This window comes from Asterias rubens, chromosome 17 (genome assembly GCF_902459465.1).
Source record: "Asterias rubens chromosome 17, eAstRub1.3, whole genome shotgun sequence".
Classification (NCBI taxonomy): Eukaryota; Metazoa; Echinodermata; class Asteroidea; order Forcipulatida; family Asteriidae; genus Asterias; species Asterias rubens.
In genome coordinates this window covers 10,448,149-10,475,754 of record NC_047078.1, presented here as the reverse complement: position 1 = coordinate 10,475,754, position 27,606 = coordinate 10,448,149, and the positions used below count along the sequence as shown (strand labels likewise).

At 40.6% G+C, this 27,606-nt stretch overlaps 1 pseudogene; it reads left to right on the top strand.

Annotated features, from left to right (window-relative positions):
* The first annotated feature begins 3,419 nt into the window (after window positions 1-3,419).
* Window positions 3,420-26,950, top strand: LOC117301797 (annotated as a pseudogene).
* Window positions 26,951-27,606: the final 656 nt, after the last annotated feature.

Sequence of the window (27,606 nt, the reverse complement as noted above, 5' to 3'; positions counted from 1 at the left end):
ATCAAATGTCGCAGAGAAAAAACGGGGTCAAAAGGCCATTCAATTTGTTGCATGGCCCTGTAACAAAATTAAATTTGAAACTGGCATCAAACCTGAAGCTTGCACTTCAGCAAAAATGGCCCAACTCAAACTGGTCTAGCTACATGTACAGCCCTGTCCACCGCTTTTGTCATGTTTGAGAAGTATTAAATTCAGGACGACTATGTTTTGTCATTTGTTATTCACAGATACAAGACATCATGGAGGAGACATTGCCACCAGTGGTTGCCCGGGAAAGGTATTTCTTAGCCGCCCGAACTGGAGACGTCAAGGGCATCAAGGACAGTCTAGAGAACAGTGCCAAGCATAGATAGCGATAGCAAATGGAAATCTGGGTGAGTAAATGACTGTGCAGTGTTGTAGAAGGTATGCAGGGAACGATTTCCCTTTTATAGCTGAGCAAAATGCTTCACAGCATGTTGCTTCTCCAAAAACAGGATTTGCTACTCAATGTTTGCATTCAGTGTGCACAAAATAAGTGCAGTCTAAATTGATTGCTACATGTATACATGTAGACGATGTGACCTCTGATGTCACTCGAAAACCATATCGTGATTCGCGCGCGTACCGCCGGGCAAAACCTTTGTGTTTTGACAGCCAGCTAGAAAGTATAACGCAATCTTAACATGACTACGCGTGCCCAGCGAAATATGACAAGACCAGTGCTTTGTCAACAGAGGGCGGTTTGAATGAAGCATAGGTCACATCGTCTATACAAAAGTGCTGGACGAAATCGTCCCCTGGTACAACTGAGCTGGGGCTGCTTTCAGTTTGTGTGTTCAGTTATGACAAAAGTAAATGGACGGACCTTGTCCATGTAGGGAGTAGGGTGAACACCAATCTAGACCAACCAACTGTAGTGCTTAGGGTTAGAGTCAGGGCCCTACATGTACAAAGCTGTCGGCTTTATAATGAAATCTCTGATCTCCTATCAACTCTTCAGTCCCCTGGGCCAAATTAAGCTACCTGCTAAGCACACAAATTTGCTTCCCATGAAATTTCTTCATTGATAAAAAAAAACAGGATTACCAACAAAGTTTCCATTTGTTGCATACTGCTTGTTACTGGTATTTAGCTGTTGTTTGCTTACAATCCAAACATTATTATCTCACAACTTTGACAACCAATTGAGTTAAAGTTTTCAGAGGTTTATTACTTTGTGCATGTTGAGATCAAGTGAGAAGACTGGTCTTTGACAATAACCAATAGTGTCCAGTGTATTTAATACTCATTACATGACTAATATACACATCATGACTGGCAATGAGGTAACTAGTGTATGTCTATTCCCCCGAGGGACTTTGAATGACCAGAAGAGGGACCTATTTCCTGAGGCTGAAAGCCGAGGGAAATAGGCCTCTCTTCTGGTCACTCATAGGCCCAAGGGAAGAGGTAGGTGCTTATTTAAGTTGCCCTACATTTCGTTAAAGGAACACATTGCCTTGGATCGGTCGAGTTGGTCTATGAAAAGCGTTTGAAACTGTTTGTCATCAATTGCATGGTTTGAAAGATGTTTCCCACAATGTTTTTTTTTTTTAATGCATGCAAGTTGCTTGACACACAAGGCCTGAAGGCCACTTCAATTATATTTTCCAGAGGCTGTGCCACCTATACTCCTAGGGCTGAAACAGGGTTACCCCTTTCACAGTCCATACGCAAGTAGGCTTGGGTATCATCAATTTTAAGCCTGGCCGGTAGAGCAGAAAGCACTACCACCCAAATTTTATGTAGCTAGTGTCACGACCGGGATCCGAACCCACACCCTGCTGATCAAACACCAGTGCTTGAATCCGGTGCTCTTAACCGGATTTGTGAGATTTATGCTAACAATTGGTTCAAGTAATTACCAATAGTGTCTAGTGCATTTAATCAAAATGTTTCAATTAATTTATTCTTATATATTTGGTTTGCGGGAACACCATGATTGTATCTACTTACCAGGTAGAGTTTGTCCTTAGACGATGACTAGAGCAAGCTAGTCGAACTGTTGAGACCAATGAAGCGATCCAGCCTGTCAATCAAACTGCGGGTTCACCCATTTGACCAATCACAGTACTGTTGATACCAATTTAAGAACTCACTCCGCAGTAGTGCAGTTAATTATGATCCTATAAAGCTAAAGTAGTATAGTCCGAGCCAATTTTCTTTTCCTTCTGCCCGGGTAGTAGTTAAAAAGCAGGACAGTTCTTTCCAGAACGGAGAAGTCTCCCGAAGACAAGAACGCTGCGGTAGTAGAATAAAGAAAGACAGTTCTCTAAGAACAAACTTTACCTGACATGGTGCTACTGCAAACCAAATATACTTTTTTACTCACCATGCATTAATTGCCACAAATCCCATTGTTTAAAACTGAAATATCAATGATATTATCTTCCTGCCGTCACAAGAAAATTAAAAAAACAACTTCTTGATGCTTATTCGTAGGTTTGAAGTTTATTGTTAACATACTCACCATCATATATTAGCCTCTGTTGTGTATTCTGTTTGTCTAGTCTGTCTTGTGTTTTCTGTCTTCTGTGTAGTATTTTATGTTGTTTGTCTGTCACTCTAGCAACACCCTTCGATTCACTGGTCCACGTCTTTGGAATGCTATCTCTAGCAATTTAAGAACAATGCCGTCCGTGGGTCGATTTAAGATCTTCTACAAAAGAGTCCTCCTCTCCCACTATGTAACATAGCTTTTCTCTCCACTTATTTATTTTCTTTTGTCGTCTTCAGTTAGCCTGGTTTAACACTCTTTGTGTTTTTGTCGTCAGCATTTTGTATTGTCATTGTGTAATTGTCTTGCCCTTGTTTCTTCTTCGATGTTTATTTGTTTGTTTGTTTGTTTGTTTGTTTGTTTGTTTGTTTTCTTGTCTGTATAAAGGCTGTTGTCTATAAGCCACGGCTTAACTAACAGCCTCATGCTCTCGCTCCTGTATTGTACATAGTTAATTCCTAGTTATTAATTTATTATTTGCTTTTAGTTTATATTGTTTTTCTGTATTTAATTTAATACACTTTAGATTTGTTAAATTTCTATGTACTGTCTAATTCTCACAATTGTTTTTTGTTCTCAACAAGAGTATGAAATAAACGTGTATTGAATTGAATTGAATTGAATAAGTTAAGGCACAAAAGCCTCTGCCTCACCCTAACCTAGTTGTTGTCCTACTTTAAGCATGCTTATAAGCTTCCTAATATATAGTACTATCTAAATCATTGTAAACTTTCATATCATAAGATACTACGTAATACTGTAAACTACTCATAATTTGAATATAATGATTAAACTTTGTAAAATGTGTAAGTGTACGTGTAGGGCAGCATGGAAATAAATGTGTGCAAAAAAATAATAATAATAATAACATTGAGTGATTATTTTGTTACGTTTGCTGATTATGACGGTCCTGTCCCACCCTGATGAAGACAACCCAATGAGTAGTGAAGAGACTTCACATTCACCTCTACTTAAGATATCACGCGCCCTCGATCTGGGATTGCAAAAGGTAAGGAAGTAAACATCCCTTTATACTGTTGATAATGGCCAGCCGGTTGTTAGCAAAGCACTCGTGTTAAAACAACTTTATTATTGTCGGTCATTCGTTTGCTGAAGTATCTCTATTATGATTTGTTTCCAACAAATTCAAAACATATTTTGGAATATTTGTGTATCATTTAGAACTACAAACTGTGGCCATCTGTTTTTGATTTGCACGCATGGCTTTCCCAACCTCGTTGGGCAAAAAACTTGGGCTTTGACGTTGCATTAAAAAGGTCTACATCGGGATCATGTGAATGCTCTGTCGCAGAGTGGACAAGCTCACTGGACTCAAGCTCATCCATGTCGTGGCCTAGCGGTTAAAGGGATGGTACACGTTTGGTAATTACTCCAAACAAATATTAACTTAAACACTGACTTATGTTATAACGAGCATTTGAGAGTTGTTGATAGTATTAAAACTTTGTGCAAAACGACTCCCTCTGAAGTAGCATAGATTTTGAGAAAGAGACAATTTCTCACGAAAATCATAAAAAAGACTTCTAGCCAGAAGCCTTTTTTTTATTTCCTTCTGAAAGCACACAAATTCGTCTTACAAGGGTGTTTTTTCTCTCATAATTTTCTCTACCAATTTGTTATTTTATGCTTATTTTGGGATACACCAAGTGAGAAGACTGGTCTTTGACAATTACCAATTGTTTACCTTCTCTTTAAGAGCACTGGTCTCCTCATCAAGCTCTGGGGTTTCTGATCAGAAGAGTGTGGGTTCAAGTCCTAGTAGTTTACCTCAACGATCTTGTGTCCCTGAGCAAGACACTTATGTAACCATTATTGCTTTGTCCTTTGGATGGGACAAAAGCCATTGGTCCTGTGTGTTGTTTAATGCACATAAAAGAACCAAGTGCACTAGTATTGAAAAGATAAGTAGTTCGCCCCCGTTGTTCTTGATTTGATTGGCAGCATATTGCGTCGCTGCATTTTGTAAACCATTACATGGTGCTATGTTAAAGGAGTAGGTCTTGTAATTCTAACATAGTCCACCTTGCTGGAAATACTAAGGGAATCAATGTGTGGTGAAGAGGTTTTCTTGGACTGGTTCTTGATAATTTTACCGAGACGATCGTTGAGGTAAATTATAAAGAACCAGGGGTGGATTTCACAAAGGTAGTCCTAACTTAGGACTATTCCTAGGCAATGCTAAGAGATGGGACCAGTCCTAAGTTAGGATGAGTTACTCGGACCAGTCCTAAGTTAGGATGAGTTACTGGACCTAACTTAGGACCAGTCCTATCTCTAAGCATTGCCTAGGACTAGTCCTAAGTTAGGACTACCATTGTGAAATCAACCCCAGGTCCCGGCGGGTTTAAAACTAGTTGAAAACCGATTCAACACACTTTGATTCCCATTCATAAATACCTTTTCGGTCAAAAACATCAACACTTTTTTTTTAAATAAATGCACAAATTTTAATTGTTAAATGATTTCTTTCAACACAACACCCCTCCAGCTATGAAATGGTAAAGACCTCAGCCGCCCTCGGGTAAACAACTCCTTATAAGGGAATGCTGTGCGCGTATCGCGTGATGTGGCACAACTTTTTTAGCCATTGCTCTCGACCAATAGGAATGAAGAAACTGTCTTATAAGAACAGGTGCAAGCTCGCGTGTCACGCCCATGTTTCATCACTTTTTACTGGTGTTATATCATCCGTTCAAACAACCCCTCGTGATGCTCTCTCGACCAATCAGAATGGATAGGTAAATTTATGAATGTATGTTAAAGCGCCTTCAGCAGGACTGAGTGATGGATATGCCTGCTAAATAAGAAGCCACTCTTTTTTTATTATTGTTATATCGAATGCATGTGAGTGCTTTGTCGCAGACTGGTCTGGTTCATCAAACCAAAACTCTGGTGTTGTCAGCAGCAAAAGGGTAATCGCTTTTTCACTGTTTTCTCGTGACCCATATGGCCTATCAATTTGATACGTGTACCCATGTGTAGTTTTGTCAGTTTATGTATGGACCACATAAAGTGCTTACATGTACACTGCCAGCTTACACTGCCAGTAACTGTTTTGTTAGCTAAAACCAATTCTGTACATTGTTCCGTAATTTTTTTTTGTATGTTTCAATTTCTTGCCCAGTTCATCGCTCATCCAAACTGTCAGCAAGTCATCATAAGCCAGTTCTACAAACGACTTCTCTTCGTCAGAGACAAGTCTGTCGTCTACCGAACTTTTCTCTTTGCTCTACTCTTTCTTCTCTACCCCTTCCTCGCGGTACTCCATGTTTACTCCGACAGACAGAAAATAAAAACCTTCGTCAGAATTCCGTAAGTATTATCAATTATATCTGAAAGACTTTTGGGGGTCTTTTATACAGTTTAATAGTAATATTTATAATAATAATTTGGGAGGGCTGATCATCCTTACTCGCAGCTAAGAGCTGAATTGCGAAGGATGCGGCTACAACGTGTTCGAGAAGCAGACATGCAAGGGCGCCTATAATAATAATAATAAGACTTGTAATGTGCACATATCCACCCTGCTGGGTGTTCAAGGCGCAGTAAAACCAAAAACAAAACAAAAACAAAACACAACACAAAGAAAAACAGACACAACAAAATTAGTAATTGAAAACTTGTGACATAAGATAAGTTTTGAGAAGAGACTTGAATTTTGCAGTACAAAGACAAGATCGAAGATTAAGTGGTAGAGAGTTCCAGATGCATGGCGCGGCTGAAGAAAAAGACCTGTCACCCCATGAGTGTCGAGACTTGGATTCAATGAGGAGAAGCATAGAACTTGATCGAATATTCCTTGATGGAGTGTAAACTTGAAGCAGTTCAGAAATATAGTGGGGAGCCTTGCCATTAAGAGCTTTGTGGACAATGAGCATCAGCTTGAAGATGATTCGTTGAGAGATAGGGAGCCAGTGTAGTTGTTTCAGAATGGGGGTGATAGAACACTAGGATTTTCTAGACAGTTTCACAATGCGGGCAGCAGTATTTTGGAGCCGTTGGCTGCCAGCCACATCAACTTGATTTTTTTCCTGGTGGAGGAAAACCGGATAGTCTAGGAAAACCCTTGTGGCACAGCAGAGAACCAACGCACAACTCAACTCACATATGGCTGGCCGGAAATCGAACCGGAGTCACTTTGGTGAGAGGCGAGCGCTTTAAGCACAAGCCAACCATGCCACCGAGGAGTTATATTGCCACACCCTTTTAAAGTAAACGTAATTATTTCATGGTCTGGCCATTCAAAGATATTAACGCAGAGTGCAATCAGATCCCCCTTGTGCATGCCGAAGATTACTGTACTAATAATTCAATGTATGTTTTTCACCCTGCCTACAGCATTGTGATGTTCATCATGTATCTAGCGGCTGATCTGACCTTCGTGACCTTACTAACCTGGGAAGCGGTTAACGATAGCGGACGGCTCACAACCTCAGCTTCACTCGGCCCTACAACGTGGCTGCACTGCTCTGGATTCTAGGTAATATCATTTTATTCTGTTTGTCTGTAAATGTCATTTGTCATGTTTGTTGAAAGGGTTTTTGATACTTTTTGTTTTGTACTATCAACAGCTCTCCATTGCTTGTTACCAAGTAAGTTTTTTTGGTAACTATTATTTTGAGTAATTACCAAAGGTGTTCAGTGCCTTTAAAGGCAGTGGACACTATTGGTAATTGTCAAAGACTTGCCTTCACACTTGGTGTATCTCAACATATGCATAAAATAACAAACCTGTGAAAATTTGAGCGCAATCGGTCATCGAACTTGCGAGATAATAATGAAAGAAAAAAACACCCTTGTGTGTGCGTTTTAGAGGTTGATTTAGGACATCAAGTTCTAAATCTGAGGTCCTCAAAACCAAATTCGTGGAAAATACTTCTTTCTCGAAAACTATGGCACTTCAGAGGGAGCCGTTTCTCACAATGTTTTATACCATCAACCTCTCCCCATTACTCGTTACCAAGTGAGGTTTTATGCTGATAATTATTTTGAGTAATTACCAATAGTGTCCAGTGCCTTTAACAGGACCCTGATGTAAAACAGCCTCTGAGCTTATGCTTGTATCCTTTATAAATATTTTTTATTGAGACAGTAGGGATGTACATTGTAGTGCCAGCTGCGATGGGATTTGACACTCCCGCCCAGTGACTCATGAGAGTCGGTGAAAGACCTTTTTACGGTGGAATTGTCGGTCCTCGGCTCAATTTCACAAAGAGATTAAGATTTATTATCTTAACTGGGATTCACAAATCACTATGGCAACACTGACAACACTTATTAAGATGACTCTTAGTGCTATGTAAAATCAGCCCCAGGACATCTCGACCTGCATTATAAGGAAGTTTTTGAAGAGGATGTCCTCCCTTTTTAATATCACCTGGTGCGACTTGGCATTGGATCAAAACATCTGGAGATCGTACACAGGAAAGCCTGTAGTATGACACCGAACGGAGGCTTACAGAAGATACGTTTCTAGGTTAATACTCTTAAAGGCAGTGGACACTATTGGTAATTAGTCACAATAATTATCGGCATAAAACCTCACTTGGTAACAAGTAATGGAGAGAGGTTGATAGTATAAAACATTGTGAGAAACGGCTCCCTCTGAAGTGACATAGTTCTCGAGAAAGAAGTAATTTTCCATGAATTTGATTTCGAGACCTCAAGTTTAGAATTTGAGGTCTCGAAATCAAGCATCTGAAAGCACACAAGTTCGTGTGACAAGGGGTTTTTTCTTTCATAGTTATCTGGCAACTCCGAAGACCAATCAAGCTCAAACTTTCACAGGTTTTATTTTATGCATATGTTGAGATACACCAAGTGAGAAGACTGGTCTTTGACAATTACCAATAGTGTCCTTTGTCTTTAAAGACACTATTGGTAATTACTTAAAATTATTGTTAGCATAAAACATACTTCGTAACTAGCAATGGAGAGCTGTTGATAGTATAAAACATTCTCAAAAACACCGTAGTAATGTAGTTTTTGAAAAAGAAGTAATTTTCCACTAAAATGTTTTAATTTGATTTAAAAACCTCAGAATTACATTTTGAGGTACCAAATCAAGCATCTGAAAGCAACAACTTCTTGTGAAAAGGGTGTTTTTTCTGCCAATTATCTTGCAATTGAGTTAAAATTTCCATAGCTTTTTTGTGCTTCAATGCTGAGATACACCAAGTGGGAAAACTGGTCTTTGACAATTACCAAAAAGGTGTCCAGTGCCTTTAACAGGATCATGTAAAACGGCCTCTGAGCTGTTTTATGTATCCTGTGTAAATATTTTTTAATGCGACAGTGGGGATGTTGTGCCAGCTGCGAGGGATTGACACACCGCCCAGTGACTTATGAAGAGCGGGTGAAAAACCTTTTTACAGAGGAATTGTGGTAGACCTACAGCCGTAGGCCCCTGCTCGATTTCACTTAGAGATAATAGGATTATCTTAAAACTGGGATTCAGTTAAGAAAACTGCAACGTCACAAAACAAATCACTTAATAGTTCTGTGGAAATCGGCCCCAGGACATCTCGACCTTGTTATAGAGACGTTTTTAAAGAGGTTGTCCTCCCTTTATCACCTGGTGCAACTTGCCATTGGATCAAAACATCTGGAGATCGTACACAGGAAACCTGTAATGACTAATGACACTGAACGTAGACACTGGACATGTTTGGTAGTTGTCAAAGTCCAGTCTTCTCACTTGGAGTTACTCAAACAAATGCATGAAGAAAAAAAAACAATTGGCGTCGAGGTTAATAGAGAATAATGGTATAAAAACACTCTTGTCGCTCAAGTTGTGTGCTTTCAGATGCTTTCAGAATTGGAGACCTAAGCTGAGGTCTCAAATTCAATACTGAGGTCTCAAATTCAATACAGAGGTCTCGAATTCAATACTGAGGTCTCAAATTCAATACTGAGGTCTCAAATTCAATACTGAGGTCTCGAATTCAATACTGAGGTCTCGAATTCAATACTGAGGTCTCGAATTCAATACTGAGGTCTCGAATTCACTACTGAGGTCTCAAATTCAATACTGAGGTCTCAAATTCAATACAGAGGTCTCGAATTCAATACAGAGGTCTCGAATTCAATACTGAGGTCTCGAATTCAATACTGAGGTCTCGAATTCACTACTGAGGTCTCAAATTCAATACTGAGGTCTCGAATTCAATACTGAGGTCTCAAATTCAATACTGTGAGGTCTCAAATTCAATACTGAGGTCTCGAATTCAATACTGAGGTCTCGAATTCAATACTGAGGTCTCGAATTCAATACTGAGGTCTCAAATTTAAATATTTTAGTGAGAAATTAGTTCTTTCTTAAGAGGGCGCCGTTTCTCACAATGTTTTGTTCTATCAACAGTTGTTATGCTAACAAATATTTGTAATTACCAATAGTGTCCAGTGCCTTTAAAGAAGATAAGTTCTTGGTAATCACTCATAATTTTATTTCCCCCTCGTATGTAGGTATGATGTGGAGGAGATTGAGTGCATCGCAGCTAGAGGGTTCACAACGGTCATGACCCAGTGGGAACATCTCAGGGATACCGTCATCATCCTCATGTTTCTGGTTGGCGTAGTCTTTGAAATCATCGCTTACATGGTACGTAAAATTCCACTGTTCTACAACCCCGGCTATATCTCGTTGGGCCCCTCTGCCCCCTTTCAATAATAATAATAATAATTTAGAAGGAAACAGAGGGCTTGATTACTGCGGCGCAAGACCAGTCTCTAAGGACAAATGTAATGAAGGCAAGGATAGCGAATGCAGTAAGATGGCCCAGACGGAGTACAAAGGAAGACATGACAAGCTGGCTAAGGTGATTCACTGGGATCTGTGTAAGAAGTATGGTGTCAAAGTGCTTGCGAAATGGTACGACCATGTTCCGGAGAAAGTTGTAGAGACCGACCAGGTCAAGATCCTATGGGACTTTAACATTCAGACCGATCATGTTATACAACATAGGCGTCCGGATGTTGGGCTATTAGATAAGACGAAGAAGATGTGTCATCTCATTGACATAGCGGTGCCAGGTGATATAAGGGTAGCTTCGAAGGAGATGGAAAAGATCGAGAAGTACCAGGACCTGGCCAGGGAACTTCGTAAGATTTGGCAGGTAAAGGTCAAAGTAGTCCCGTGGTGGTTGGAGCACTTGGCACCATTCCCAAAGCACTGGGGAAACTTCTAGATGAAATAGGACAAATGTGAGGTAGATCTGTTACAGAAGGCAGCGCTTTTGGGAACAGCGAGGATCCTGAGAAAGACCCTTGAGATCTAAGGCTACGGGACGTAGCCCGACTCAAGTTACCGGCACAAAGGAAAATGAGATCTTTCTTTTGCATGCTGTGATAAAAAAAAATAATAATAATAATAAGAAGAAGAAGAAGCATTTATATAGCACTCTACGAAACAGAGCGCTTTACATGAGACTATGACAAAAGAAAAACAAACAAACTAGGATGGGTGGGGAAACAGAAATGTCTTCAGGAGGCTTTTGAATACAGGCAACGCGATCGCCTCTCTCAGACCCGCGGTCAATGATGGTTCTGATTGCACGGTCTTTTGTGTTCAATTCAATTCAGTGGACATTTATTTTTCACGTCGACAATAACAATTTCCTTTATGGTTTACAGGTTGAATTTCTTACTTATAAAGAAGGTACAACATTGGTATTTATTTACTGCATATAGAGTGCACAAATTTGGACACAAAAAACATTATCTCAAATTGCAGCGTTTCAAAACAAATTTCGTTATTTATTGTTTAAAGGCAGTGGACACTATTGGTAATTACTCAAAATATTTTTTAGCATAAAACCTTTCTTGGTGACGAGTAATGGGGAGAGGTTGATGGTATAAAACATTGTGAGAAACGGCTCCCTCTGAAGTGACGTATTTTTTTGAGAAAGAAGTAATTTTCCCTGAATTTGATTTTGAGACCTCAGATTTAGAACTTGAGGTCTCGAAATCAACCATCTAAACTCACACAACTTCGTGTGACAAGGGCGTTTTTTTCTTTCATTATTATCTCGCAACTAGGATGACCGATTGAGCTCAAATTTTCACAGGTTAGTTATTTTATGCATATGTTGAGATATACCAACTGTGAAGGCTAGTCTCTGACAATAACCAATAGTGTCTACTACCTTTAAGCATTGAGTTGAAAACAAATAACAATGAGTATAATAATGAAAGATGGATGCCACATAATTTAAAAGCCGTACAATGTATAGAAATTTCAAAGTTATTAACTAGAGAAAAGAATGTGCTTGTCAACATGCAGGGAAAAAGGTTTAAAGACAGTGGACACTATTGGTAAATGTCAAAGACAAATCTTCTCACTTGGTGTATCTCAAGATATGCATAGAATAACAAACTTGTGAAAATTTGAGCTCAATCAGTCGTAGAAGTTGCGAGATAATAATGAAAGGAAAAACACCCTGTCACACGAAGTTGTGTGCTTTCTATGCTTGATTTCGACACCTCAAGTTCTAAACCTGAGGTCTCAAAATCAAATTCGTGGAAAATTACTTCTTTCTCGAAAACTATGGCAACTTCAGAGGGAGCCGTTTCTCACAAAGTTTTATACTATCAACCTCTCCTCATTACTCGTTACCAAGTGAGGTTTTGTGCTGATAATATTTTGGTAATTACCAAAAGTGTCCACTGCCTTTAATAACTAGAGAATTGAACGTGCTTGTCAACATGCGGGAAAAAGGTTTAAGCATAATGCTTTTGTGCATTTCCCTGAGACAGAAATCATTGAGTGGGGGGACGGGGTGGGGAGAGAATGTTTATTGTTAGGGGGAATTGTGGGCATGGAATGGCTTTATGTAACGTTAGGAATGGTGGCCCAGGGGAAACATTTTGGCCGGGATTGTACAGGAAAGAGATTTTTCAGTCTTTTGGCTGAACTCAATCTTTTTTAGTCGGCCTGGTGAAGAAAATCAGACAATATTTTTTTCCACAAATAGAGAAATCCTGCTCATTTGTCTACTTTTCTAGTGCTTTGGATACTGTTTCCAAAGGCTCCTTGGAATCTATAACCCTGAGGGTTACCAAACAGTAGAAATGCCAACATTTCACATACCTTTGAATTTGTATCCAAGTCTGCAAGTTTCAGACTTTTTCGTTAGTAATGACTCTCACCCCTGATTGTAGCAACGATATAATCCAGTACGGACCGAGTTTGTCATCTATAGGTGAACTCGGCTGTGTTTTTTATGGGTGCGTTCAATTGGCTTGCCTAGGTCTATCCCGGTCTGCCCCCGGTACGTTCAATTAACTCGGACGTCATTCCAGGGGCTTTCCTGGGTCAGCCCCAAGTGCCCTGCTTGTGGGACGGGTCACTTGGGGCTGGCCCCAGGTGCATGACGTCACCACAAGAGGGTGAGTGATCATTAGTTTAGCGCAGGGCAGGGGCTCACTTGATTGAGCACTGCGGGGTCGACACAGGGAAGCTAATCGAACGCACCCAATGTAGTTCACAGGAAAATGATAACTCAAGAAGCTCCAAAAATTTCTGAAAAATCAAATTGTGATTAGAGATAGAGACAAAGAACATCACTTTTCCTCTAGCGACTCACACCTGTTATCTCCATGTTATTCCCTTTTCAATGACAGTGGATCATGCACAAACCGGGAGGGGCTGCTGACTGCCCTGGCAGATTAACTGCTCATCCATTAAGTTTAATGACCTAAGTATTTCAACTTAAACACACCTACCTTACGAGTTTTTGTAGCCAAACTAAACAATTCTTTAGTTTCCCTTAGACCAGCCTTACCTCTTTGTAAAATCAAGCTCTCGTATACTTTGTAAAATCAAGCTCTCGGATACTTTGTAAAATCAAGCTCTCGTATACTTTGTAAAATCAAGGTCTCATATAACTCTTACTCATTACTTTTTAAAAACTCCATACAGACAATCCCGTTTGCAGCAGATGACTTGATGACGACCACCAAGGGCACTGTTCGTTTCAGGAGATCCGCAGAGCTACAGCCATCCATCGTCGAGAGGAATTTCACAAATTGGCGACTACGTTATCGGTGAGATCGACAAAACAGAGATGCAAATCAATCAGACGACAAAGGGACAGATCAAGGAGCATGTGCGGAGGTATATGAACTATACGGCACGACGCCGAGCCGGAGGGCGCGGGGGAACGTCATACAACACCATCGATAAGACCCTATTATTAGCTGACTTTGACAACAAAACTGAAGACTTCCTCAACCGGACCTGGGATCACCCGCAGATCATGGGGCGAGCTATGTTTGCCCTGGCGACTGCGTTTATGGTTCTGCGCATGTTACCGTATTGCGTGATCAGCGATCTGATTGGTCCACTGCAGATCTCCCTCGTTAGTATGATAATCAGGACGTTCCATTTCTTTTTTGTCGTTGGGACCATGCTGGGATCGTTTGCTGTTGGATTGACGTTGACGTACTCGCACTACATGGATGAAAGCAGAATCGGCAGCTTTTCAAGGTAAGTTTAATAATGCAGCACATGCTTCATCATCATCATCATTTAGCCTGTGTTAAAGGAACACGTTGCCTTGGATCGGTCGAGTTGGTCTTTGAAAAGTTTGTAACTGTTTGTTATAAAATGCATGATTAGATGTTGTTCCTGCATAAACCCTGATGTCATCTCTCCATCTTCTTCTCTGTCTACTTCTTTTCCTTTTCCCTGTCCTTTGGTTGCCAATCCATTATTCTTGTTCCATCTCTTGTCATTTCTTTGGGCAGTTTGCTCAGCCCATCTCCACTCAGCTGTTTTATTTTTGTCCTAATGATGTCTCTTACTCTTTTCTTTCGTATTTCTGTGCATTTTATCCTGTCCTTAAAGGAACACGTTGCCTTGGATTGGTCGAGTTGGTCTTTGAAAAGCATTTGTAACCATTTGTTATAATGCATATGATTAGAAAGATATTTTAAAAGTAGAATATAGAGATCCACACAAGTATCACTCGAAATTTTGTGGTTTTCTTTTTACCACGTCGACAAACACGGTCAGACATTTATGGGAGTCAAATTTTTGACTCCCATAAATGGCTGACCGTGTTAGTTCGCAAAGTAACAGGAAAACCACCCAATTTCGAGGCAAATGTGTGTGGATCATTGTATTCTACTTTTAAAACATCTTTCTAACCATATGCATTTTATAACAAACGGTTACAAACGCTTTTCAAAGACCAACTCGACAGATCCAAGGCAACGTGTTCCTTTAATTGAGATATACATGTACATGTACGTAGCATTTGCCTCTCCATTGCTCTTTGTGCTCTTCAGGCCTGAAGCCTTATATTATTTGAGAGTGTCATTACCTTGCTCTTTTACAACATGTTATTAACTATCAACAGCTTTCCATTGCTCGTTACCAAGTCAGTTTCTATGCTAACAATTATTTTGAGCAATTGCAGCTAGTGTCCACTGTCTTTTAGATGCCCACAGGACATGGGATCAAACTGTGTTTTATAAAACTTTTTTTTTTCTTTCCACAGTATTTTCCATTCTTTGATTACCCTGTACTGGTCAGTGTTTGGCATGATGCCGATGACTGAGTTACATCTACCCCCGGAAGCTGCTCTACGCTTCGTTCTACGTCCTGGTCATTATTGTACTCCTCAATGCTCTGATTGCTGTATGGAGCAACGTTTACAACGAAATTGAGGTACAATAAATAACTACTGTGATTTACATTATTGATATTTATAATTAATCATTTGGGGGGCCTAGTCATCCTTACACGCAGCAGAGAAGCTGAACTGTGAAGGGCGTGGCTACAACGTGTTTGAGCTGCTGGCATGTAAGGGTGCCTCTGGCATCTAGCCACAGCAACCAATATATGAACACGGCGGCGGAGCACAACCAGAAATGTGTTTGATTTTTCATGAAGGGGGAGAAAACTGGAGGGCCTTGAGAAAAACCCCTGTGGCATACATGGCATATGGCATAGGAGAGACCCAATGCATAACTCCTCAAATAGGACCTCAGCTGAGAATCGAATCAGGGTCACATTAATAATATCGAAGTCTTATATAACGCACGTATCTACCAAACAAGGTACTCAAGGCGCTGAGTGTAATACAAACTTTCAGAAAGATAGGTTATTGCAGTGATGAACTCTGAGACCCAATTATTTAGCACCTTATCATGGTTTACAAGGTGCTGCGGCGCATACAGCAGCCACAGCCAGGAAGACCGGGGCAAACCCCTTCTCTTTTCGATAAAGTGCACTGGGTTCTTTTACATGCGTTACACAACACACGGGACCAACTGCTTTCCCATCCGAAGGACGAAGCAATGGTTAAGTGTCTTGCTCAAGGACACAGTGTCACGGCTGGGGATTCGAACCCACACTCTGCTGATCAGAAACACCAGAGTTTGAATTCGGTGCTCTTAACCGCTCGGCCACGACACTTCCACATTAGTGAGAAGCCAGCTCTTTACGCACCAGTGGTCCATATTGTACCACCCAAGTTGGGTGTCATGGCCGAGTGGTTGAGAGTATCGAATTCTAGCTCTTGTGGTTAAGTCATTGGGTTCGAATCCAAGTCATGGCACTTGTGTCCTTGGGCAAGATGCTTTACTTTAAAGGCAGTGGACACTATTGGTAATTGTCAAAGACTAGCCTTCACAGTTGGTGTATCTCAACATAAACATAAAATAACAAACCTGTGAAAATTTGAGCTCAATCGGTCATCGAACTTGCGAGATAATGATGACAGAAAAAACACCCCTGTCACACGAAGTTGTGTGCGATTAGATGGTTTATTTCGAGACCTCAAGTTCTAAATCTGAGGTCTCGAAATCAAATTTGTGGAAAATTACTTCTTTCTTGGAAACTATGGCACTTCAGATGGAGCCGTTTCTCACAAGGTTTAATACCATCAGCCTCTCCCATTTACTCGTCACCAAGAAAGGTTTTATGCTAATAATTATTTTGAGTAATTACCAATAGTGTCCACTGCCTTTACTGCTTCTCTCATCCCTAGGGGTAAGAATGGGTACCTGCGATGGTAGAGGTTGAATTTGTGTATGAAAAAGTCTTTGGAGCACTACTGTTGCCCAGGTTGTATACTCCCCAGGGAGCTGAGAAATATTAATGGAATGTTTATTGGCTCAATGACCAAGGCAAGAATGCCCAGTTGGCCACGACAAGCCATGCAAACTTAAAATCTCACTTAATTTTTTGTTTTTTTGCGATCAGGAGAATGCTGACCAGCAGTGGAAGTTCTCCTGCACCGCAATGTGGATGACGTTCCTCCAGGATGACCTACGGGTACCTCACCTTTCAACCTCCTACCCACGCCCAGTGCCTTCCGGCGAATCTTTGATCTGTTCTCGAAGCGGGGTCGCTGGGCTGAGGTTGCTGTTGAGGAAATGAAGCCGATTTACGATGATAAGTGGCTACGGACAGAAGGAGTACGACTATTTGTAAGTTTGTTTTAAAGTTTTAAAAAGGCACTGGTCACTAATTGGTAATTGTCGACGACCAGTATTCTCACTTAATGGTGTATCTCAACATATGTAGGCACAAAATAACAAACCTGTAAAAATTTGAGCACAATTGGTCGTCAAAGTTGCAAGATAATAATGGAAGAAAAAACACCCTTGTCACACGAAGTTGTGTGCTTTGCTTGATTTCGGGACCTCAAAATCTAATTTGGAAATTTACTTCTTTCTTGAAAACTTTGTTACTTCAGAGGGAGCTGTTTCTCACAATGTTTTATACTATCAACAGCTCTCCATTGCTAGTTACCATCCAAGGTTTTTATGCTCCTAATTATTTTGAGTAATTACCAATAGTGTCTACTGCCTTTAATTGCAGTGGTGGTAGGGGTAAATCGTTTTATTTTGGTTTTTACTCTTCACAAATGCTTGTGATAATGAAACATTTCAAATCATCCAAATGATAGAAACTGTATTGAAACACCAACCCCGGCATTCTAGAGTAGAATAGGATTCGAACTGCCTCTAGCTACCGGGCTAGTCTAGTTGGTAAGACACTGCTCTAGAATTGCAAAGGTCGTGGGTCCGAATCCCACCCGAGTAATATGCCTGTGATATTTTTTCACAGGACTCAAATTAATATTCTTTATCCCGGATGCAAATTTACAATCTACACACGGATTGGGTGGCACAGTTGGCTTGTGCGTAAAGCGCTCGCCTCTCACCAAGGTGACCCCGGTTCGATTCCCGGTCGGGGCCATATGTGAGTTGAGTTGTGCGTTGGTTCTCTGCTGTGCCACAAGGGTTTTCCAGACTATCCAGTTTTCCTCCCTCAGGAAAAAATCAAACACTTTCGATCTTGGCTGTGCTCCGTGGTCATAATGGGTTGATGTGGCTGGCAGCTGAATGCGCCCTTGCATGCCTGCTTCTCGAACACGTTGTAGCTGCGTCCTTCGCAATTCAGCTCTAGCTGCGAGTAAGGACGATTAGCCCCACAAATTATTATTATTATAGAGTAGAATAGCCGGCGCTACTCGGGCCGACCTCGGCTCGAGAAGTTGTGACCACAAGTTTTTGAATGTTAGGAATTTGTTCGGGTTGTAGGCCAATGGTGTTCAGGTGGCTTATAACCTGTTATGGTGTAGCAGGGGCCTCCACCCTTTCAAAAGAGTCCAGAGGTTGTTTTGGTGGAAAGAAGGCAGAGATAGGAACCTCAGGTCTTCACAGAGTATGACCAGTGTGCCGTATTTTTAACTGCGTGAGGGCGCTCCCAAACATATTTGTATCACTTCTGGATGTGTATGCATTTATACCCCAAAAAAGTTATTAAAGACTGGAACACGTTACTACCACAGACATCTAATCAATCACCAATCACAGACAATACGCCATTTAAAGGAGCCGTTATAATCCACCTCTAAATCAACTTAAAATGCGCCGTATTATTTTGACCATGTGAGGGCGCTGTCAAACTATCACTTTCTGGGTATTACTCTTTCAGACTGGAACACATTACCACCACACACATCTTATCCATCAAGACAATAAGACATTTAGAGAAGCCTTTATAATCCACCTCTAAAGCAACTTAAAACTATGGCGCAACAAAAGTGACAGAGCGGCGATTAAAATATGTGCAGGACGAATCGCATATACTCATGGAAGTGATACAAATATAATTGAGAGCGGCCTCATGCGGTCAAAAATATGGCTCACTAAACAACAAATAAAGACGACTTAGCAGGGTTGTTGTGCTACGTATGGTGCGAGCGCACAAGTCTTTGTTGGACAGACGTACTGGAAAGTGCACACTAAGACAATAACACACGTAGGCCATTGAGATGGAAAGTTCAACTTGTGTTTTAATTCTTACCAATTATACACTTATTTCGTTTAACTCTAGCTTTCTCTGATTTTGTAGATTGACGGAAGCAAGAGATTTAACAGAACACTTGAGGAGCAGACAAATTATGGGGTAAGTTCATTTTAAAAATAGTAACAATAATTATGTATGCCTATGAACCTTCTGGTTTTACATGACTGTTTAAGATTTCATCGAAAAACGTTTTGCCTTATTCAACACCATAGCCATTACCATAGAAATATTGACTGCTACAATATAAGGGCTGCTATAACCTGTGACCACCGTTAAAATTATTGCCCCTTTTATATCTCAGTTTAGCATGTACACTTTAACAACCCGGAATATGATAAAGGTTGTCTAACAGAGAAAGGTCACAGTTCGCACCATGAAATGGAACGATAGACGTACAAACATACGTACAGTACACGAGCGACCTTTGAATACACGGTGTTGCGACTGTTGCGTTATTTTCAGGGCAGACACAGTTGATTGCTGTGCCTTGGGCACAGTTAATTGTGATGTCATCTTGACAGAAAAAAGGGGCCCAGCTATTTCCATGACTCCACTTTTAATCAATCAGATTAGAGAAGTCAATACATGAGGTATATTGACCCAATTCACCTGACGTCATCACCAGAGTAATCTTGGATGCGCCATTTTGGTGGTCAATGTCAACGTGTGTTGTTCAGAGAAGTGCGCATCTTAGGTGACGTGGCGATTACACGTAAACCTATTGACAACCAACATAGTGTGACATCAGTCGCGGCGTGTGACATGTGAGCAAAGTGGCAATAATAGATAATATTGAATGTTCAAAGGAGTATGAGTGTTTCCTGTGTACTGTACCTTTTGTTTGAAATGTGTGTTTGGCACCCCAAAGATATTGTCTTTGGGAGGCCGCCAACATTGGGCATGTTGGGTTGGATAGCTCAGTTGGTAGAGCGCCGATACATTAATCAGGAGGTCATTGGTTAAAGTCCAGCTCAAGTAAATTTGTCTTTTTTTCAAACTCAGACTAAATGTTTGTGTAATGTGTTTGTTTGAAACCCGCAAATAAAGATATTGTCGTTGGAAGACCGGCAACATTTTGCTGGATAGCTCAGTTGGTAGAGCGCCGGTAAGTTAATCCACAGGTCATTGGTTCAAGTCCCACTCTAGTAAATTTTATTTGCTCACACCCAGATTAATAATAAAAATAACGACAATCGGTTTTTATTTACTTACTTACTTGTACGTATACTTGGTATACCATGTATACTTGGTTGGTTAGTTCTTTTTCGCTGTTGGGCAGAACTCTCATTTGTCTCTTGAATGTAGCCACATTTGGTGCAGAAATTAGTGACTCTGGCAAACTGTTGCCAACTCTTACCACTCTATTTGAGAAGAAGTGGCCTGCCAATTTTGTTTTAGTACTTCTGACGAAAAAAATCTTTGAATATCCTCTTAGTTCTTTGTGGAGGAGGGAGTAAAACTTGTCAGCCGGTGTCTTTTATAACCCATTAACATTTATAGGTTTCAATCAGGTCTGTTTTTGTCCTCCTCTCTTGCAAAGATTCCAACTTAACATCTTCGTTTGCACAGGCGTAGGCATCTTTTCTGCACCTTCTCTAGTTATTTCATAACTTTTGGTTAATGGGCTCCAGGCAGACGAAGCATACTCTAGAGCCGGATGGATGAGGGACTTAATATAAGATGGTGACTTTTTCCTTGTCAAATCTGGAGAAGCATCTTCTGACCATGGCAATCTTCTGTCAAGCCTTTTTCACAATGTCTTGGATGTGCTTTGTAGGGAATAGGGTGTTACAATCTTTGATACCCAAGTCTTTCTGTTTCTCAACCTCCTGTAGATAGACTCCATTCAGTGAGTAATGGTAGTCAAGGGATTGCTTGATGCGAAGAACAACACATTTCTCTGCGTTAAATTCAAGCAGCCATAATTTGGACCATACAGCAAGAGAATTTAAGTCATTCTGCAGGGTGTCACAATCTGTAATGTCATTTATTTTACTGTAGACTTAAGTATCGTCAGCAAACATATTTGCGGTGGTGGATACATATAATCGGGAATGTCATTCACGTAGAGCAAGAGCAAGATAGGTCCTAGGATGGATCCTTGTGGAACTCCGATTGTTACAGGTTTCCAGTTGGAGACTCCATTTCTGAGTACGACTCTCTGTCTACGGCGGCTCAGGAAACCTTCAATATAGGCTGAAGCATGGCGTCTTATACCAAGATGATGAAGCTTGTACAGTACATGTAGATGCTTGTGGGGCACTGTGTCAAAGGCCTTTCGAAAATCAAAGTAGATTACGTCAACACCAGGTTTTTTTTGTCGTGTGCTACAGTCCAGTCACAGAGGCATTAAAGAAGCTGCGCATTTTTTTCGTGAAGCCTTGTTGCTCACAGGAGATACTATCATCAACAATGAATTCCATATGTTGGTCATACACAATCTTCTCCAAAATCTTCACCACCTGACTTGTGAGTGATACTGGCCTGTAGTTGTTGGGACTAAGTCTTGAGCCTTTCTTGAAGAGTGGTGTAATGTTCGCATCCCTTCAGTCTTGTGGAACTACGCAGGTCTGCAGCGACTTTGTCAAAAGGAGACTCAGTAGAATATCCAGATCAAGAACATTTTTTCATAACATTGACGACAAGTCCATCTGGTCCATAAGCTTTATTCAGGTGAAGCTTCAGTAACTCTTCACATAGTCTGAAATAAAGGAGATGTCATACATACAAGTTGGCAGTGGTGTCCATCTGGTCCTCAAGCTTTACTTATGTGAAGCTTCTGTAACTTTTCACATAGTCTGAAATAAATGAGATGTCATACATACAAGTTGGCAGTGGTGTCCATCTGGTCCTCAAGCTTTATTCAGGTGAAGCTTCTGTAACTTTTCACATAGTCTGAAATAAAGGAGATGTCATACAAGTTGGCAGTGCTGTCCATGTGGTCCACAAGCTTTATTCAGGTGAAGCTTTTGTAACTTTTCACGTAGTCTGAAATAAAGGAGATGTCATACAAGTTGGCATTGCTGTCCATTCGGTCCACAAGCTTTATTCAGGTGAAGCTTCTGTAACTTTTCACGTAGTCTGAAATAAAGGAGATGTCATACAAGTTGGCATTGCTGTCCATTCGGTCCACAAGCTTTATTCAGGTGAAGCTTCTGTAACTTTTCACATAGTCTGAAACAAAGGAGATGTCATACAAGTATTTAGAAAAAAAATAGACACAAATTTATAGAATCGATGTACCCCCAGAGGGTTCATTATCAATTCAATTATTTAAAATAAGTGAAATTAAGTGAAATAAAAATAATAATATAATGCAAAGGATACAGAGCAAACCAATATGAAACATTTACAGAAGACAGAAAGGCTTGTTTTAAAATGCAAGACAAATAAACAAAAATTAAAAAAATTACAGTCAAAATAAAAGCAGTAAAAAAAAAAAAAAAAATTAACAATTGAACTCAAAGTGTGTTGGACTAAAATAATAACATGATAATAAAACTAAAAAGGAGGTGGTAAAATAACAACAATTAGGACGGAGTTTTAATGGTCTGGGTTTACCGTCTGAATTTCTTCTTCCTAGTCAATGCACCGCCTTTGGTACAATGTCAGTTCCCCCTATACTTTTGAATAATTTGTTGCATGCATCCAAATCATTCATATCTGTACTGAGAACAGAGTCAATTATCTGGTCATCATCACTTCTTGTATTGGCTACATCATGCTCAGGTTAAACCCTCTGATAACAGCATTTTTCTTACGCTTCTCTCTCTCCTCAGGCTCTTTCTGCATCAGGTCTATTCTATTTGTGAGTTTAGCAATATCACTGTTGAGTCCACCTAACATCTTTGTGGCTGCAACTTCTACATTCAGATCATCAACAACAGCTTTGTCAGCTTTACTATCCAAACTTACCTGTTTACTCATTAATTTTTGCGCTTCGGGACTGTTGTGTGTGGTACAAGCCACACGATCCAAAACCTGTGATCACATTTCACCAATTTTCTCGGACTTACACTGGCTTCCGTTTAGACAGCGGATTGTGTACAAACCCTCCTTCTGACATATAGCTGTATCCATGGCAACGCACCTACTTATTTGTCAGAACTTATTCACAAATACCAGCCTTCTAGAAATCTCTGCTCCCAATCACAATCTCTTCTTGCCTGTTCCTCGGCCTCAACTAAGTCTTACGGCCAACGTGCATTTTCCACGTCTTCTCTTACTCTTTGGAACAAACTCCCCCGTAACATCAAAGATGCACAAACTCTGGATTTATTCAAACGCCTTCTCAAACTCACTTGTTAAACTCTAACTAATTTTGTTTATCTTTTTATTTTGACTTTGTACAGCGTTTTGGGACTCCGTATATAATGCGCTTTATAAGAACGGTTTACTATTATTACTATTATTATTGTCGTCAATCTATTTACAATTGATGTTTTCTCCTTTGCAGCGAGTCATCGCTCGCCTTCTTGAGCGGTATGTTGCAGAGAAGACTGCTGATGAGTGTAGCACCACGGCCGAGGTTTCCAAAGCCGACCTCCGTAACTTGAAGAACGATCTCATTGCACTCAGGTAATAATAATATTAAACCATTCTTATACAGCGCATATCACAGTGAGATCCCTATGCGACGGCTGTCAGTATTTCCTACAAGTTATATAATATCAAAGTCTTATAGTGCACGTATTTACCAATTAATTAAGGTACTCAAGGCTTTCAGAGAGATAGGTTATACCCTAACCTGTGAAAGTTTGAGCTCAATTGGTCGGGCGATAATAATGGAAGAAAAATTACCATTGTCACACAAGGTTGTGTGCTTTCAGCAGATGCTTGATTTTGAGACCTCAAATTCTAAATCTGAGGTCTCGAAATCAATTCCGTAGAAAATAACTTCGTTCCCGAAAACTATGGCACTTCAGAGGGAGCCGTTTCTCACAATGTTTTATACCATCAACCTCTCCCCATTACTCTAACCAAGTTGGGTTTTATGCAAAAAGATATTTTGAGCTATTAATTATATAATATTGGATGGATTTGAGGGGGATACAAGAATATATTGCACGAGCTATGACAATATTGCACGAGTCGGAAGACGAGAGTGCAATATTGTCATACATGTAGCTCGTGCAATATATTCTTGTATCCCCCTAAAAAAAAGCAATCCAATATTATTATTATTTATATCAGGCTGAGGAATTGATCACAGCAACACTATTTTGGCTCACCTGATTCCAGATTTTCAAATTAAATTTTACTATGGTTTCTTTTCTATTTCAATGTTATTGAAAATCCTGAATGCGCCATACTGTGGGCAATTTCACTGTGCGTTCCGTGCGTTTTTATATATAACTTGATGCTGTGCGTTATGCAGTGAAAATGCGCATTTTATGCGACGTGACGTTAATACACGTAAATCTAACTTACCCAACATGGTGAGCGTTGCATCAGTCGCCGCGTGTGACACGCGTGCAAGTGTTAAAATGCCCGGATGGAGCAATATTGAAGCAATATTGCTCCATCCGGGAACTTTTACTGACACAATACTGCTGCCATCTGGGTACTTTTTACAAAAGCGTTCAATACGCTGATATATTTTTGCCTCTGGAAGCCTGATATAAATAATAATTACCAATAGTGTCCACTGCCTTTAACACGGTGCTAAATCAATCACAAGATATGTGTGTACATGTATTATATGTAGAGCTACATGTTGAAGTATGAGACCTATTCCTTTATGTAGCACCATGTCATGTCACTTGGTTCTTTTACGTGCATTCAAATGTTATATAATAATATCAAAGTCTTATATACATATCACATACATATCTACCAAACAAGGTACTCAAGGCGCATAGTACATTTATACAAACTAGAAAGATAGGTTATTGCAGTGATAAATTATGAGACCCAAATAATGTAGCACCTTACACAATGTTACAAGGATTTACAAGGTGCTACAGCGCATACAGCAGCCATACCGGGGAACACCGGAGCAAATCCTTCTCTTTTCGATAAGTGCACTGGGTTCTTTTGTGGAAGTGTTGTGGCCGAGCGGTTAAGAGCTCCGAACTAAAACTCTGGTGTTTCTGATCAGCAGAGTGTGGGTTCGAATTCCCAGCCGTAACACTTGTGTCCTTAAGCAAGACACTTAACTATTGCTTTGTCCTTCGGATGGGACGTAAAGCCGTTGGTCCCATGTGTTGTGTAAACGCATGTAAAAGAACCCAGTGCACTTATCGTAAAGAGAAGGGGTTTGCCCCGGTGTTCCTGGCGGGATTGGCAGCATATTGCGCCACAGCACCTTGTAAACCATTACATGGTGCTTAAGGATTAGGTCTTATATCTCAAAGTTCGCCCCACTCCTTGCAGTAATAATACCTAGCGCTTTGTATCCTTTGGCAAAAGGCGCGTTATAAATATGGTTATTATTATTATTATTATTATTCTTTTACATGCTTCACGGCTGGGACTCGAACCCACATTCTGCTGATCAGAAACACCAGAGTTTGAATTTGGTGCTCTTACCGCTCGACCACGACACTTCCACGGCTTTAGGTCCCATAAAGGCATTAGTGTAAAGACACTTTTAAACTGTAATTGCTTCTTTCCACCCAGGAGTAAATGGGTACCTCTGAGGGCAAAGAGATGGTTCTTGTGATTGGTTTAGCTTAGTTGCGCATAATATTTGTTGCACCGGCTGTAATACTCCTCAGGGAGCTGAGACGGTTTATGGAATGAAGAAAATGGCTCAGTGACCAGGGGTTATGATGTTGGAAGCCCTTTGAGTTTGAAAAAAAAAAAAATAATAATAATAATAATAAGACTTGTAATGCGCACATATCCACCCTGCTGGGTGTCCAAGGCGCAGTAAAACCAACAACAAACAAAAACAAAACAAAACAAAAACAAAACAAAGAAAAAACAGACACAACAAAAATTAGTCCTTGAAAACCTGTGACATAAGAAGACATTGAGAAGAGATTTGAATGTTGTGGTACAAAGACAAGTTCTAAGATTAAGTGGTAGAGAGTTCCAGATGCGTGGCGCAGCTGAAGAAAAAGACCGGTCTCCCCATGAGTGTTGAGACTTGGGTTCAATGAAAAGAAGCATGGAACTTGATCGAAGATTTCTTGATGGAGTGTAAACTTGAAGAAGTTCAGAAATATAGAGGGGAGCCTTGCCATTAAGAGCTTTGTGGACAATGAGCATCAGCTTGAAGATGATTCGTTGAGGGATAGGGAGCCAGTGTAGTTGTTTCAGAATGGGGGTGATGGAACAGGATTTCTTAGACATTGTCACAATGCGGGCAGCAGTATTTTGGAGGCGTTGAAGACGGGAAATCTGGTTGTTAGGAAGACTGTAGAGAAGAGCATTGCCATTGTCAAGGCGAGAAGTAACAAATGCATGAAGGATCTTTTCAGTGGCACTTTTGTCCAAGTACTTACGAATCTTACCAATATTCCTGATGTGGTATGATGACAGACGAACGATGTTGTTGATGTGTGGTTGAAGTGTCATTGATGAATCAAAAATAACCCCTAAGTTCCGAGCTTGCAGCGAGGGAGCTATCTGAGCATCACCGATGGAAATGTATGGCACTGAAACCTGAAGCACGATATAAAACCCTTTTATTGTTATTTTTAATGTTTTCATCAAACCTTTTTTTCTTCAGATATGAAACCTTTCTGAAGCTGTGCCAAGTCCACGACCAACTGGTGAGCACGTCCAACGACTGCATCGTCATCAACCTGACCTTCCGGCGCCACCTGACCTTCCGGCGCCACCTGACCTTCCGGCACCACCTGACCTTCTGGCGCCACCAGTGGCCGAGCAGACTCAAGAACCAAAAGCATCAACGATGGCAGTTGCCTCTGCGACAAGCTCTCCTGGTCCAAGTCGGCCAGTTTCTCCTGCACCTCCAGTATTTGAAAAAGGGGTGAGGAAGATCGTCGTTAAGCTCGTTGAACAGTTTGAAACTGGGCAGATCAGTACGAGAAATACAGTGACCCGAAGAACATCATTACCGGTGCACTCCTTAGAAATGTTTTACTGAGGACAATTCTTGTTGCTCTGGTCTTTGCCTTCATGTTTCTGCAACCTCCAGTATTTTAAAAAGGAGAGAGGAAGATCAGTGTTAAGCAGTGTTAAGAAGAAATATGTATTGTCATCTCGTTACTGAATAACAACTTCTTGATTTGTGCAATTCAAAATTATAGATGTTAAAATGTATGAGAGAGATTGGCTATTGCCATCTCGGATCAAGTTCGAGTGCGCACATTTTAGTTGACTTCTGACCAGCAACATACATGCGTAGCGACGCACTCTCTCGAACGACTTGTTTGGAAGCCTAGTCAACTATCAGTACCATGGTATTCAACACTAAATTGCCTTGTGCGGTGATCGCTATAGTGTCGCTGGTTGCCCTCTGCGCTTCGCACATGTGAGAATGAAGCAGGCTATTGGGACCAGTGAATAAACCAGGGCCCTGAGGCTGGTTCAAAATGGTCGACCAATAGTCGACCAATGGTCGACCACAATAGTCGACCAATGGTCGACCACAATAGTCCACCAATGGTCGACCACAATAGTCCACCAATGGTCGACCACAATAGTCCACCAATAGTCGACCACAATAGTCCACCAATGGTCGACCACAATAGTCCACCAATGGTCGACCACAATAGTCGACCAATGGTCGACCACAATAGTCCACCAATAGTCGACCACAATAGTC